Source organism: Taudactylus pleione, unplaced genomic scaffold (genome assembly GCF_031769625.1).
Source record: "Taudactylus pleione unplaced genomic scaffold, aTauple2 ptg000245l, whole genome shotgun sequence".
NCBI classification, from domain to species: domain Eukaryota; kingdom Metazoa; phylum Chordata; class Amphibia; order Anura; family Myobatrachidae; genus Taudactylus; species Taudactylus pleione.
Window position 1 is genome coordinate 4,897,099 of NW_028284647.1, and position 13,150 is coordinate 4,910,248.

General features: G+C 45.1%; 2 long non-coding RNA genes across 2 annotated transcripts in view; both read left to right on the forward strand.

Annotated features, from left to right (window-relative positions):
• Positions 1 to 12,530, forward strand: part of LOC148516617 (uncharacterized) — a 515,680-nt gene extending 503,150 nt beyond the window's left edge. Inside the window, exon 3 of the long non-coding RNA XR_015879403.1 lies at positions 12,501 to 12,530. This is a non-coding gene — a long non-coding RNA (uncharacterized LOC148516617). The remainder of the gene's footprint in view (positions 1 to 12,500) is intronic.
• Positions 12,523 to 13,150, forward strand: part of LOC148516618 (uncharacterized) — a 271,696-nt gene continuing 271,068 nt past the window's right edge. The window contains exon 1 of the long non-coding RNA XR_015879404.1: positions 12,523 to 12,597. This is a non-coding gene — a long non-coding RNA (uncharacterized LOC148516618). The remainder of the gene's footprint in view (positions 12,598 to 13,150) is intronic.

The following is a 13,150-nucleotide window of genomic DNA, read 5'->3' on the forward strand; positions in this document are numbered from 1 at the left end:
AGAGGGGGCGTGTCCTTTTTAGTCGCCGCATCCCTTTTTTCCGGCGCATAAGTACGACCTTAAATTTTCCATTCCCCCAGTTCAAAATTCCCACTTCAACCACTGTATATATGAACATGCTTTAGGTATGTGTACGGCTTTTCTAACAAGACCACTCCCCCTTATCTTTTTTGGTTGCGTGTCTCTGGCAAGTGCACCAGTACCCCTGGGGGCACTGAAATAAAATTTGCTTACCTAAAAAATTGGTCTCGGGCCGGCACTGAGCGACACTCAATAGGCCCTTCATAAATTTCAGCTCCAGGCCCACATGAACCTTAATATGGCACTGCTGATTACTGCAGCTTCTGTTACTGTAAGCAAATCTTCTCCATCTCAATATCACATTCTTTCAACTTTTGGTGATACAGTAACTTCGAAGAATGTAATTGGCTATCTCTCGTAGAGTTACCACATCTGCCTTCCCACTGTCACCCGAAATTATAATATTCTCTCCATAATGCTTTAAAAGTTTTCTACTTCATGTGCCAACATTTGTAGGCACAGCTCTGATTCCCTTGAAAGTATTCTTCCATCTCCAATCGGCAATTGTTGATCATTTTCTTCGAAGTAAGTATAGCTCCGAAGGAATGCATGATGTCCTTCTTCATTATTTGGTCGTCCTTTCTTCCAAGACTTGTTGGAGGAAGAGTATTCATGAGGAACGTTTTTTCCACTTGACGTCACTTCTGATTATTCAAGGTTGTGATGGTATATGCAATCAGTAGCACAAAGATCGCCATGATAATACTCCAAACGGCCTCTTACCTTAAATGACCATTCACCAAGGCGGCTTTCACAGCACTTATTTGCTCTGGAGTTCTTACTTTCACATGCTCTCATTTAGGTTGATGTTTGGTGAAGACAAGTCCAAAAAAGTATCACAAAACAAGCAGTGGGTGGCACTAAAACCTGGGCCTTCAATGCTATTGCTTCACCTCTTGTCTGTCGTTTTATTTTTTGCTTTTTATCTGTAAATGTTTTCCGACATGCAACATGAACACTTATCCCAGCAACTGGAACAACATCGGTTCCGTGGCTGCGGCTGGCTTCATTTATACCATCTGCTACTTTTAGCAAAATTTTAACTACCTCTTGCCCACTGGCCAATTTTTCCTTACAAATCAGGCACAATTCTGAGGTCGCCGTTCTTAAAGGCAAAATTCAGTCTGAAACAAATGGAAAACACAAATTATAAGTAATAATACACACACAAAAAATAATGAAAAATTATTCGAACATAAACATAAAATATTATAAAATTCAGCAAGACCGCCATTTTGAAATCCGTTTTTGGGGGGGTGTCTGTGGTCCAATTTTGAATATGTTATTCAGCAATGATTTATGAGTTAGAAACTCTAGAAAAGGCTTCTAAAGCAATCTTGCCCAGGTTGAAGGGATAATTGCTTTAGTTTCTCTGAAGTACAGATGTGTCTTCTCGCATGTTTGCTGCGTACGTGACAAATCTCGCCACACGAGCGGATACGCATGCTGCGTTCGCACCCGTGAGTCCATAGGATTGCATGGCACGATCGCAGTGTGCGCCACAGTGTATCGTAGCGTATGTTGCTGCGGGTAACCGCATGGTGCGATGCGTGCGCACATTTGTAGCGCAATCGGTAAAGATGCAAGAGGACACATCTGTACTAGCAAGAATAGTCATATATACGAGAGAAAACAAATGCAAATACGTGCCTCTCAGTGCAGAAAATCCAAAAGACACCAGTGTGAACTAAATTAACGATCGAATAATATGTGTTGCCCCATAATAAAAATAAATCTGCTTATCTGAACCACGATAATTCTTGAGACATCAGATAAAAATATTTCCAGATATCCAATAGATGGCCTTAAAGAAAAGGAAACCAGGAAATCAAAGTGTACCAAGTATAACAGATACCGGGGCCTATTCATCATATGATAAATGGCCCGTTAACCATGCGGAAATGCTGGTTTCCGCATATTTAGGCTACCGGGCCATTCATCAACAGGGGACCGAATAGGACCCCCTGATATTCAGCAAACTCCGAAAACTGAAAGTTTTCAGAGTTTGCTTGAGAGAACAAGCGCCATCTTCAAGTGGCGCTTGTTCGCGTAGCCCCGATCCTTCCTTTGGGAAGGAGTTCCGGGGATGCGAAGAGGGATCCGAGCGGATTCTCCACCGCCTCCTCACTGCCTCCCTGGCTCAGGTCACACATACGTAGAAGCGGCGATAGGGGACAGGTAAGTAACACAGCTGCGCTACTAATAGCGGGGACAGCTGCTTTTCGGAGCAACAGTCCCTGCACGGGAACAATGAGGAATTGCTTTGGTGTTCAGTAACCCCTGCTGCAAGGTAGATACCTAATTATCGGGGCGCCATACGTGGCCAAAATCAAAATGTAGCAGATATACAGGAGACTCCAAATGCCTCTTAATTGTCTCTGACAATGAGATGTTGTCAGTAAGACTTTATACCCCTGATGACATCTCATTGGCAGAATGCATTGATTGATACCCTGATCCAGTGTATGTATTACTAGGCATTCTGCAGTCTCCTGTATATCTGCTCAGATAAGTAGCATTATGATTTTATCTATTCCGTGTTTGCATTTTTATCTAGGTTGGTTTTGCCTTTTAAATTATTGCTGCTTTAAAAATACGGACTAACTTGCTGCAGTTGCACCGATGCCTGCATAAAACCTAGTTCTGCTCTCTGCTCATCCAGTCTCTGGGCTCCAGCTCCTAGTGTGCTCTCTCTTATGTGTCCCTTTAGCTCATGCTTGCCGACTATCTGGCTGCCCCTTGCGGGCGGAGCCACGCGATCATGTCATTTTGGCCCCGCCCCCGCTACACACTGCCGATATTACAGGCAGTGTGAAGCAGGAGGCGGGGCCAAAATGACACGATTCTGTGTGAATCGCGTCACAGGCCCCCCGCTGCCGGGGAGCTTCTTGTAATTGCGGTGGGGGTCAGGAGGAGTCGGCAGCTGCCGGGAGACTTGCCTGCCTTCCCGGGAGGTCGGGAGCGGCACCCGATTTTCGAGAGGCTCCATTACTGTATACACTCCTCGTCATACACTAGGCTCGCTGCTCTCTGCCAACCGCCACTTAGTTCTCTCCCTCCCACCCACCTGCCTCTTTTTCCGTGGCTCTTATTTGCCTATGAGATCTGAGTCCAAGGAACAAGTGATCCCAGGTGCACCATAAGTCACCTATAGGTTTTATTCCTCCCACTTAATTTACTTGATTAATTAAATGAAAACACAGACAAGACTAAATGTTTATCAATTACTATTCACCTTTCTGAACTATATGAAATAACGATACAGACAACTGAGTCAATTTGCAAAAAGAGAGGTCTCAGCCAAATGTATTAATCTGAATTATTGATTGAATTACTGAATATTGCTTAACCTATTAGCAATGGTGGTGAAAGGCAGTGCACCTCAGCCAAGCTCTATGAATACATGATTAAATAACCGCTGGGGATGGAAATCCCACCCCCTGCGCATAACCGACTTCGGTAGAACCAGTTCCCCCTAAATGGCCCAGTACTGGTCCCTCCATGAGATTGTGACCTGGTCCCCCCCTTTGAGGTAGTGACCAACTCGCCGTTGGGGAAACTCTAATTAAGCCCTGTTGTGCAATATGTTAGCTGCCGAGAAGCACAGCCTTCCGCCTATCGTTCCTCCCATGTTGGAAGTAAACAAAATTGAATTTCCAACAAATCCATCAAAAACATCACAAATTCTAACAACCATTCGTCTTTCACAAAACTGGAAAGAGGACGGTCACTCCTCTACCAGCAACTATATATCACCTACAATACCCGCCTACTAAGAACTATCTTATTGGCTAGACTACTCCCTAGCAACCCAGCAAACCAATCTGCAACTGGAACACAACAACCAATCACTGTCCGTTTTGCTCCCATAAAAAAAACAGGTGCTTATATTCTCTCCAGCTTATACAAGCTCTCGAGTGTATTTACATCGAATGGTATCAGAACTACGGGGTTATAGCATGATGGGGCATATCCACAGCTGGATTGGCCGTACCCCCTTAACGTACAAGGGCCCAGAGAGGCTGGATAGGTTTTGAAACTATAGGAAGGGAATAATGTTCTTCTTTCCATCTGATATTATATTTATACACACACACATATACCGTATATATACACAGGGGCACTGAGAGTGGGGGGGAGCAGGTACTAATTACCCATGCTCCGCCTCCCCCTTCTTCCTACCTGTCAGCGGCAGCAGCCTCTCTCTCTCCAGGCCAGCACACGCTGCTGTGTGCTGGGCTCCTGTGTGCTGCGCTGCTGTGTGCTGGGCTCCTGTGTGCTGCGCTGCTGTGTGCTGCGCTGCTGTGTGCTGGGCTGCTGTGTGCTGCACTGCTGTGTGCTGGGCTGCTGTGTGCTGCACTGCTGTGTGCTGGGCTGCTGTGTGCTGGGCTGCTGTGTGCTGCGCTGCTGTGTGCTGCGCTGCTGTGTGCTGGGCTGCTGTGTGCTGCGCTGCTGTGTGCTGCGCTGCTGTGTGCTGGGCTGTTGTGTGCTGCGCTGCTGTGTGCTGGGCTGCTGTGTGCTGGGCTGCTGTGTGCTGGGCTGCTGTGTGCTGGGCTGTTGTGTGCTGCGCTGCTGTGTGCTGGGCTGTTGTGTGCTGCGTTGCTGTGTGCTGCGCTGCTGTGTGCTGGGCTGCTGTGTGCTGCGTTGCTGTGTGCTGCGCTGCTGTGTGCTGGGCTGTTGTGTGCTGCGTTGCTGTGTGCTGCGCTGCTGTGTGCTGGGCTGCTGTGTGCTGCGCTGCTGTGTGCTGGGCTGCTCTGGGTCCAGTGAGGCTGCTCTGCCTCCATGATGTGCAGGGCGGAGAGATCGCACTGATCACCCCCCCCCCTGCCCCTCCCCCAGATATGCCCCTGGCTGGTGGGTGCACGGTCTCTCCATGGCCATCTATGTATATGAAGTTTAGTCTGAAGATCTTTTTATTCTGAATTAGGAAATATGTATTTGACCAAAGATTGTGCGCCATTCCTTTCCCCTTCTGCCCACCGAACTTGAGAAAAATGGAGAGGAAATACACAGTAGTAGCCCATTTATAGTGTAAATGTAATCAGAAGTTTTCCTACGCTTATAGGAGTGACAATCGGAGAGAGAGGGGCAGGTACAGGGATGCGGCTGGTTTGCTTTGGTCATACATGTATAGAAATGTAAGGGAAAGAGAACTCGGAGCGCAATCAAAAGCCATTGGGCCCTAATATGTTACCCTGGAAGAGTTGATATATTCTTAACATGTTCTAAGGAAAATATTCATTATATGGGCAGGGTTACAATGTCTCGTCGCAATAGGCAGCAGTGATGACCTGCAGTACTTGTTACTCTCTCCCGTTTACCTAACACATGTAGGGCAATTTTGAATGAATATACTGTAACCAAGAATCTATTGTTTCCTTAAAATTATGTTATTACTTTTTTTTCCCCTAAGAATAAAACTCCCATTTCTGAATAAATTGAGGTATTTGTGAGTTTAATAAATGTTTATATAAGATATTGCTTCCGGCCATATACAGAGACTACCTAGCTAGTGGTTGGGGGGGGGGGAGGGGGGACTACTGAGGCGTAACTGTATGGGTAGATTTGTATTGCATTCTAGAAAATGATACACAGAATCTGATTGGTTGCTATGGACAACATCACCACTTGTCCGTTTTAGAAGATTTAGTAAATATACAGCTTAATACAACTTATTATAGTTAAATATTTGAAATTCGCTCACAGTGCATCATCTAATCATATGTATGCTTTTTATTTACCCATAAGTACAAAAGAAAGGACAGGATCTGATTGGGTGCAATGAAATTTAACACACAAGCGACTTTTATCAAACCGCGCATGCGCAGCACCATGCATAGACATGCACACGCGCCTCTACGGAGGCTGTATGCGCGGCCGGTTCTCTCCATCTGTGAAATGAGCGTGTCTTGGTTGACGACTAATAGGCGTGTCGTTGGCGTATTGGCAGAGTTCTGTGCTATTATGAGTTCTGTATGGCTAAGGCATGTGTGTTTCAGGCGGGTCTCTTGCACCCAGTGTAGGGTAGGCGTAAGTCTCAGTACTGTTGGTTGCAGCTGCTGACAGAAAACCAGTGGGCGGTGTAACTATACACAAAAAAGCCGTGTAGATACTCACATTAGCAAAAGTTAGTAAGTCCAGGTGCCGCAGACTTCCACACGTGCAATGGCTTTGCGTGCTACTCAGGATCAGACCTCTGGGGCATTTTGCAATTGATTAAATTCCTGCTTTAAGTCCTGGGACCAAAAAAATGCAGAAAATCTGAGGTCTTTGCAAATGCAGTTTGATACATAGGGCCTCATTCAGAGGCGGTCGGAGGATGCAAGCGGTCGCTCAGAAACTGGGCGGCCACTTGCATCCTGACCGCCCGCCTCTGTTGTGGACGTTAGGCTGTGGGTTAACACCCACAGCTCTAACGACCGCTCGGGTGATGGTCGCGATGGTCAGAGACCATCGCGACCATCGGGGCTTACGACGAGACCCTAGGGTAGGGTCTCACTTGTCGTAAGCCCCGGAGAGCTTCTGGCTCTGTCTGAGCCGGAAGCTCTCCACTGACATCACTAGTGATGTCAGTGGGGCTCCCCCAAACGGCAGGCGTTCCCATAGGAACGCCTCCGTTTGGGCTGCCACCCCCCCGGCCCGCCTTCCAAACGGGGCGAGCTGTCAATCAACATCGACAGCTCGCCCCCTTTGGAAAGAGACCCGCTACAACCAGCGCTGTCGGTCGTAGCCAGTCTCACGCATGCGCACGAGGGAGCCGGCTCCCTCGTGCGCATGCGCACTGGCAAAACATTGAGGCGGCCGTGCGGTCGTAGACCGTACGGCCGCCTCTGAATAAGCTCCATAGTCACTATGGGCAGGGGCGTCAGGGTTAAAGGCCTGGGAGGATACTAGAGAAAGGAGATATGTTAGTCTGTCTGATGTGACTTGTTTAAATTTTGGGTCACTTGAGAATACAATATATTTGGTGCCTGGAGTTGCCAGGTCTAATGCTAATGTGTTTCATCTGATCTGTAACCAGGCGGCCTGATCAGACAGGACAGGGTAGTTATAGGAGAGAGAAAGCTCTGAAAATTGAGATGAAAATTGGGTCAAAATTTTTTATCGTGTTATTGTCACATACAATTTTGCAATGCCAAGAACCATCCTGTTATTCTCCCACTGTTCTCTTTATTCTCAGACATCCATTTCAAAGGAGCATGATCCATAATCATTCTGAATTTTCATCTCAAACGGCAGTACCAGACAGAGGCGAAAAACCTGGGGCATGTTTACCTCCCCTCGGCAGCCTTTCCAGTGATTTTGTCACAATATGTATATATATATATGTGTGTGTGTATAAATACTACTAGGTCCGGCACTCCCATTACGAAATATACTTAGCCGGATGCCCTCACAACAGGGTTTGTACAACAGCGAAAGGTGCAGCACTCCAGGCTTGTTATAATCCACATTAGAGCTGCGTAAAGTGGTCTCCAAGTGACGCCTGGACCCCTAGCGATTATGTGGACCGTAATACCTGTCCTGGGAGTTTACTGCACCTGTGTACACCCATTTATTACATCCCTATCCCCTGGGTTATCAATCAGATTAATGCTGCCCCCTAACCTGGACTCTTCTCTTCTTCTACTGTGTGAGCGACAGATATAAATGAAGTTGCAGGAATGCGGTGAAATGGAATTCATGAACTAGCTTCAAAGCCAGAGATTTCTGTCACCGTACAGTCTTGACAAGGGGCCTCTACGTCTAGTAAGGCTGCTCAGATGTTGGCAAGTCTCTAGATCATATAGTCAAGAACTGATAACAGATATACTGTATATATATAATATATATATATATATATATATATATATATATATATAATTCCAAGGATCCATCTGCATTTAAGATTCCAAACAATCTCCCTGAAAAATCCATTCATGTTTAAATATGATTTAGAATGAGGACAGGAGCATGGTAAAAGTCTCCCCGAGCCGGGGAGATGTCTGAGGGATTTAGATGTTTATTTAGGAAGCTAACGATGGATGTCTGTTGTGTGGAAGTCTTTCTGTTTCATACAGTATTCCCAATCCTCCTAAACATCTTATGACTTATAACTGATCTAAGTGCACATCAATTTCATTCTTACACACTGGTCTGCGCTATTTGTTTTCACTATGAGATAGCCGACATCAACGTTGCAGAGGTTATTTCCCATGCTTAATACACAACATGTTTTCTGGTCCTGCATGATGCAGTTATTGTATGAACCGGGCATTAATCAGTAAACCTGCAGCCGCTGCGCGGAGGAACCAGCAGAAGGTGCGAATAAGATGAACAAATAACCTCCCCCACCCCCACCGCCACCACCAACACAACCCACGGGTGCCTGTAATATATATTACCTAGTAATTTCCTGCTGGGAAAGTGTTAATACGGTGCTGAATGAGGTGACACAACTGTGTCACATTCACACAATACTTCACGTTGATAAATGACGCCCTCATTTGGCTATTTATCTTGTGTACAGTAAATTGAGTGTCCAGCGTACAAACAGCCATCCAGGATTGTACAGCAAGAGAGAGCTTTCATTGACGATCATCTCCCATGCTTTGCCTAATGAAATTCCAAGAAAGGAGTTCAGGTGTTTGTGCGTTTACAATACATTTAAACGCCCATATAAAAATACATGTATCGCATAATAAAAGCCAATAACACCAATTTTTTATTATTTATCTACTGGTTCAAGTCTCAAAAAAAACAATATTTTGCTATTTTTATTTCAATAATAGTATTAACTTTAAATAGTACAAGAAGAGTACAGTATTAGTATATACTTGTTTCCCATTATTGGTTATTTTGTATTTTAGTTTGATGTTCTTTTAGCCACTCACTGGTGTCTATTTATTAAAATGCGATAATACATATCGCTGATACAAAGTAGGGGAATCTTATTTAGGGATTCTCTTATCGCTATTGTTAACTCAGGGCCTGATTCAGAGCGCTCGCTCTGAATCAGGGCGTTTGTTTTTTTTGGAGCCGGCCTCCTGGCCACTTGCTAAGCTGTGGGTGACCACCCTCAGCTTTTGCGAGCGGCCAGGTTATGGTCACGATGGTTGTGGTAGGGTCTCGTTCCCGCAAGCCCCAGTGAGCTTCCTGCTCTAATAGAGCAGGAAGCTCAACTACTGACATCACGAGTGATGTCAGTAAGGCCGCCCTCCAATGGCAGGCGTTCCTTCAGGAACGCCTCTGTTTGGCCAGACAGCCCCCCTCCCAGCCTACAAAACGGGGCGAGCTGTCGATCAACATCGACAGCCGCCCCGTTTTATTGCGAGCCCCGGAGCGAGTGATTTCTCGCTCCCTCCAGGGCTCGCACATGCGCTGTGTGCACACGGCGCGTGCACATTGCCCGGCCATCGACCCGCTTGCGAGCGAGTCTGAATCAGGCCCTCAGTACGGCAATGGCAAGGTTAGGCCACTAAAAACGGTCTAGTTATTTTTATATAGGTATTTTTATTCTAAAACAAAACTATAGATTGATGGCTTTTTTTTGTTTGTTTTTTTGTTTGAAATTATTATTTATTTTGTTAAAAGTGAAACAAGAATCCCAAATCTGTGCTTCCGGGACACTGTACATGTGTGAACCAGAAAAGCTAGTCCACACAGGTGCAGATTATTATTATTAATGTTATTAGTATACTTTATTTTTATGGTGCCACAAGGGCTCCGCAGCGCCTTACAAAGAACGGAAACATACTATAGGATAAAGGGGAAATAGGGGACTGCACAGAAGGATAAGATCAAAAAAATAGCCACACATAAGCTGATATCTACTGATAGCAAATAATCATAGCAATTGAGGAGCACCCTGGAGCAGCTATTGTACTAAGAATAATGACATTGTAAGAAATACACATTTAACCCAGATTAATAATGGTTATTCCATGCTTCCGGCAGCATTACAGTAAAGCCGGGTACACACTGGAGCGATATCTGCCCGATATGTAGTTTCTGGACGAATCGGAAGGACATATCGGCCGGATCGTTCAGTGTGTACGGCCAATCTGCGAGCTCCCGTGGTGGTTAGTGATATCTTCAGGTCGCCCATACTGCACGACCAACCAGACGATATTGCATCCGGCACCATGCAAGGTAATGAAGGAGTGGATTAGGGAACGTTCTGTCCTTCATTATACATCCTTGCCGATCACGCTACAAACGTGCGCACGCATTGCACCATGTGATTACCCCCAACAGCATACACTATGGTACGCTATGGCGCGCACTGCAATCGCACCGTGCAATCCTATGGAGTCGTGGGTGTATCTGCTCACAGGGTGCACGCCTTGCGCCATGCATGGCGCCATTTGCCACGTAAGCAGCAAAAATGCTAGAGGACATATCTGTATATCGTTCTGAAGTGTACAGCAGATACGATATGTTCGTCCGTCAGCCGCCATAATGTCCCGATACACATCGCTCCAGTGTGTACCCAGCATTAGTGAGAATAGTCGGATACAACATACAGGTGTATCAGAGACCACCATCTAGGCCCTGGGCACTTGGATAGGTGGCCTTGTGGGTTTGGGGTCCCCACCCACCTTATGACATTTTGCCATCAGCCTGTCTCAGTTCTGGAGACACACGTTTTAGATTAAAGAGCCTAAAATATTAAAGTCATAAATCCTCCTGAATATTATAAGAAGTTCTAGCTGCAGCGTATAATTCTGTATTTCCCTGCATACGGAAACATGAGATTTATGTATTGGGTACGTATACCACAAAGTAATCAAGCCAATAGATTTCATCTCTGGTGTAGGCTGCCAACCAACTAGAACTGCCGATCTATTATTCATGTATTCATTATATATTGATATACATTATAAAAAATGGTGATGTTTAGGGAGAGGGGGAGGCATGAGAAGAGCTGTATAACATGGTAGCTGCTATTTTTAGAGAAACATGACAGTAACCTTGGACTTTGAGACAGGTAACGTTCTCTAGAAATCGGGAACTGCGCTTCATGTTTAGCAGGCCACGAGTTTTACATTCTGGCCTCCGGGAAATGCGGGGGCCTGGTATATAAAGAAGAGGTAAGCATATTATGACATCACCATTCCTGTCATCAAGGGGTGGGCTGAGGTGTATGTTGACAAAAATGGTAACGCTTCCTGGACCCTTCATATTCATATCAACAAATCTTGCAGGTCAAAGCCTACTATGTTGGACCATCGCAGCACATCACAGTTCTCTTTGCAGACCAGTGCCACCCGTACCCACCAAAAGTCAACGGGTTTCCATCCATTGGCGGAACAGAAAGCCATCAATGGTTGTACCCTCAGTAGCTTGCGATCGCGCATTTGTGGACAAAATGAGAAAATGTCCGCGTGTACGCACAACAAAAAATGTTAATCCTTTCGCCATTGGACCTCAGTCATCGATGATAAAACTATTGGCCATGGCCTGTAAAACATCGATGGATGCTATCTATTTGTGGCCAGGGACCACCCGTGGACCATCTAGGAGCATAGTCTGCTCTCTGGGGAGTCTGGGAGATCTCCCGACTAACCGAAGGTCTCCCGGGCATTTCAGGGGATTAGGCAGATCTGCTTTATTGTCCAGACAGATTTGGGGATTTGTCACCCTAAGATATGACCGTTATTAGCTACAGTTTTATCTATACGGAAGATACATTATCGTAAAACAGGACAATAAAAAAAAAAAAAAACAGATCTGGCTGGACAATCGTATGGTCTGATGGAGGACAGCCCTCCTTGCAATACAAGGGGTTTCTCACCAGGGTATATACTGAAATCGGGGTACACTATAGAACTATATTATAGTTTATTAAAGGGGGCTTATATACCAACCAATATTACCAAATGGGAAAGCAAGGTAAATTAAGCTATGCCAGAGTCTTTATTACATGCCCACTCCCCTTTTCCAGTTAGCTACACCCTTTTTAATGGACAAATATTGAGATTGTTCTGAGAATATCAGAACTATTGAGAGGTGCAATTGATTTATTTCAAGTTCTGTTAAAGAAAAACGAAAATATAAAACAGAGTGATTGCTTTGCATACTTTGTATCACCATGATCTGAAACATTATCTAGAAGCAAACATTCAAATATGTATCAAGCAGTGAAACGCGTGGAGAAGTGACCAGTGGAGAAGTGACCAGTGGAGAAGTGACCAGTGGAGAAGTTGCCCACAGCAACTAATCAGCTCCTACCTATTATTTTACAGACTGTACTTATTAAATGCTGCTTCAAAGCTGACTGGTTGCTATGGGCAACTTCTCCACTGGTCACTTCTCCACTGGTCACTTCTCCACTGGTCACTTCTCCACTGGTTCACTTCTCGCTGCTTCATACATAAACCCCAAACTCATTTAATTACGTTCTAACTCATTTCAGTGATGTTTTTGTGTTTTCTTAGATTTCCCTCTGCTAATTCGGCATCTTCGGGTGGATTTAAAGTTTACTCAAAGTAAATGAAAACTTTGGAAATCTTCCCGGACTTTTCCCAAGTCAATGTAAGTTACCGCTGAACTTGAAATTGTTTTTTTTTTTGTTCTTGTGTGATGCTGTATGCAGGATTTGGAAGCGGTTTTATAGCGGCTACGCCTGATTGCTTTCCAGTTACTGTGTCTTTGCTATACATGAAATGTCATTGCATCTGTGCTGAACACTCTGCTGGCAGTAAACCCTGTCTGTTGTGTTATCAGGCGCCCTGTCTCTCCCACCTGTGAGAAACTAGGTGCTACAGACTGGGAATCAAGACGTACAGTATGTCGGATCTATATTGCAAGGAAGGAATCATTTAATTTGCACTTCCACTGATAGTTTGGCGAGTTGTCTGTGACGCGGACATCTGAACAAGATCAGAATTTGTGTTGTTCTCGGATATTAATCTATAGGGGGAGAAGAAAAAAATGTTGTTACAATTTTGTTTTGTTCTATTTTATTTATGGCACTTGTTGCAGAATAAGCTGTGAAGCTGTCCAGTTGTGATAGCGTTGTACTATAGACACAACTGTATTTTTGGTAAAAATATTGACGTGGTGCTTTGTATGACCTCATGAGGTG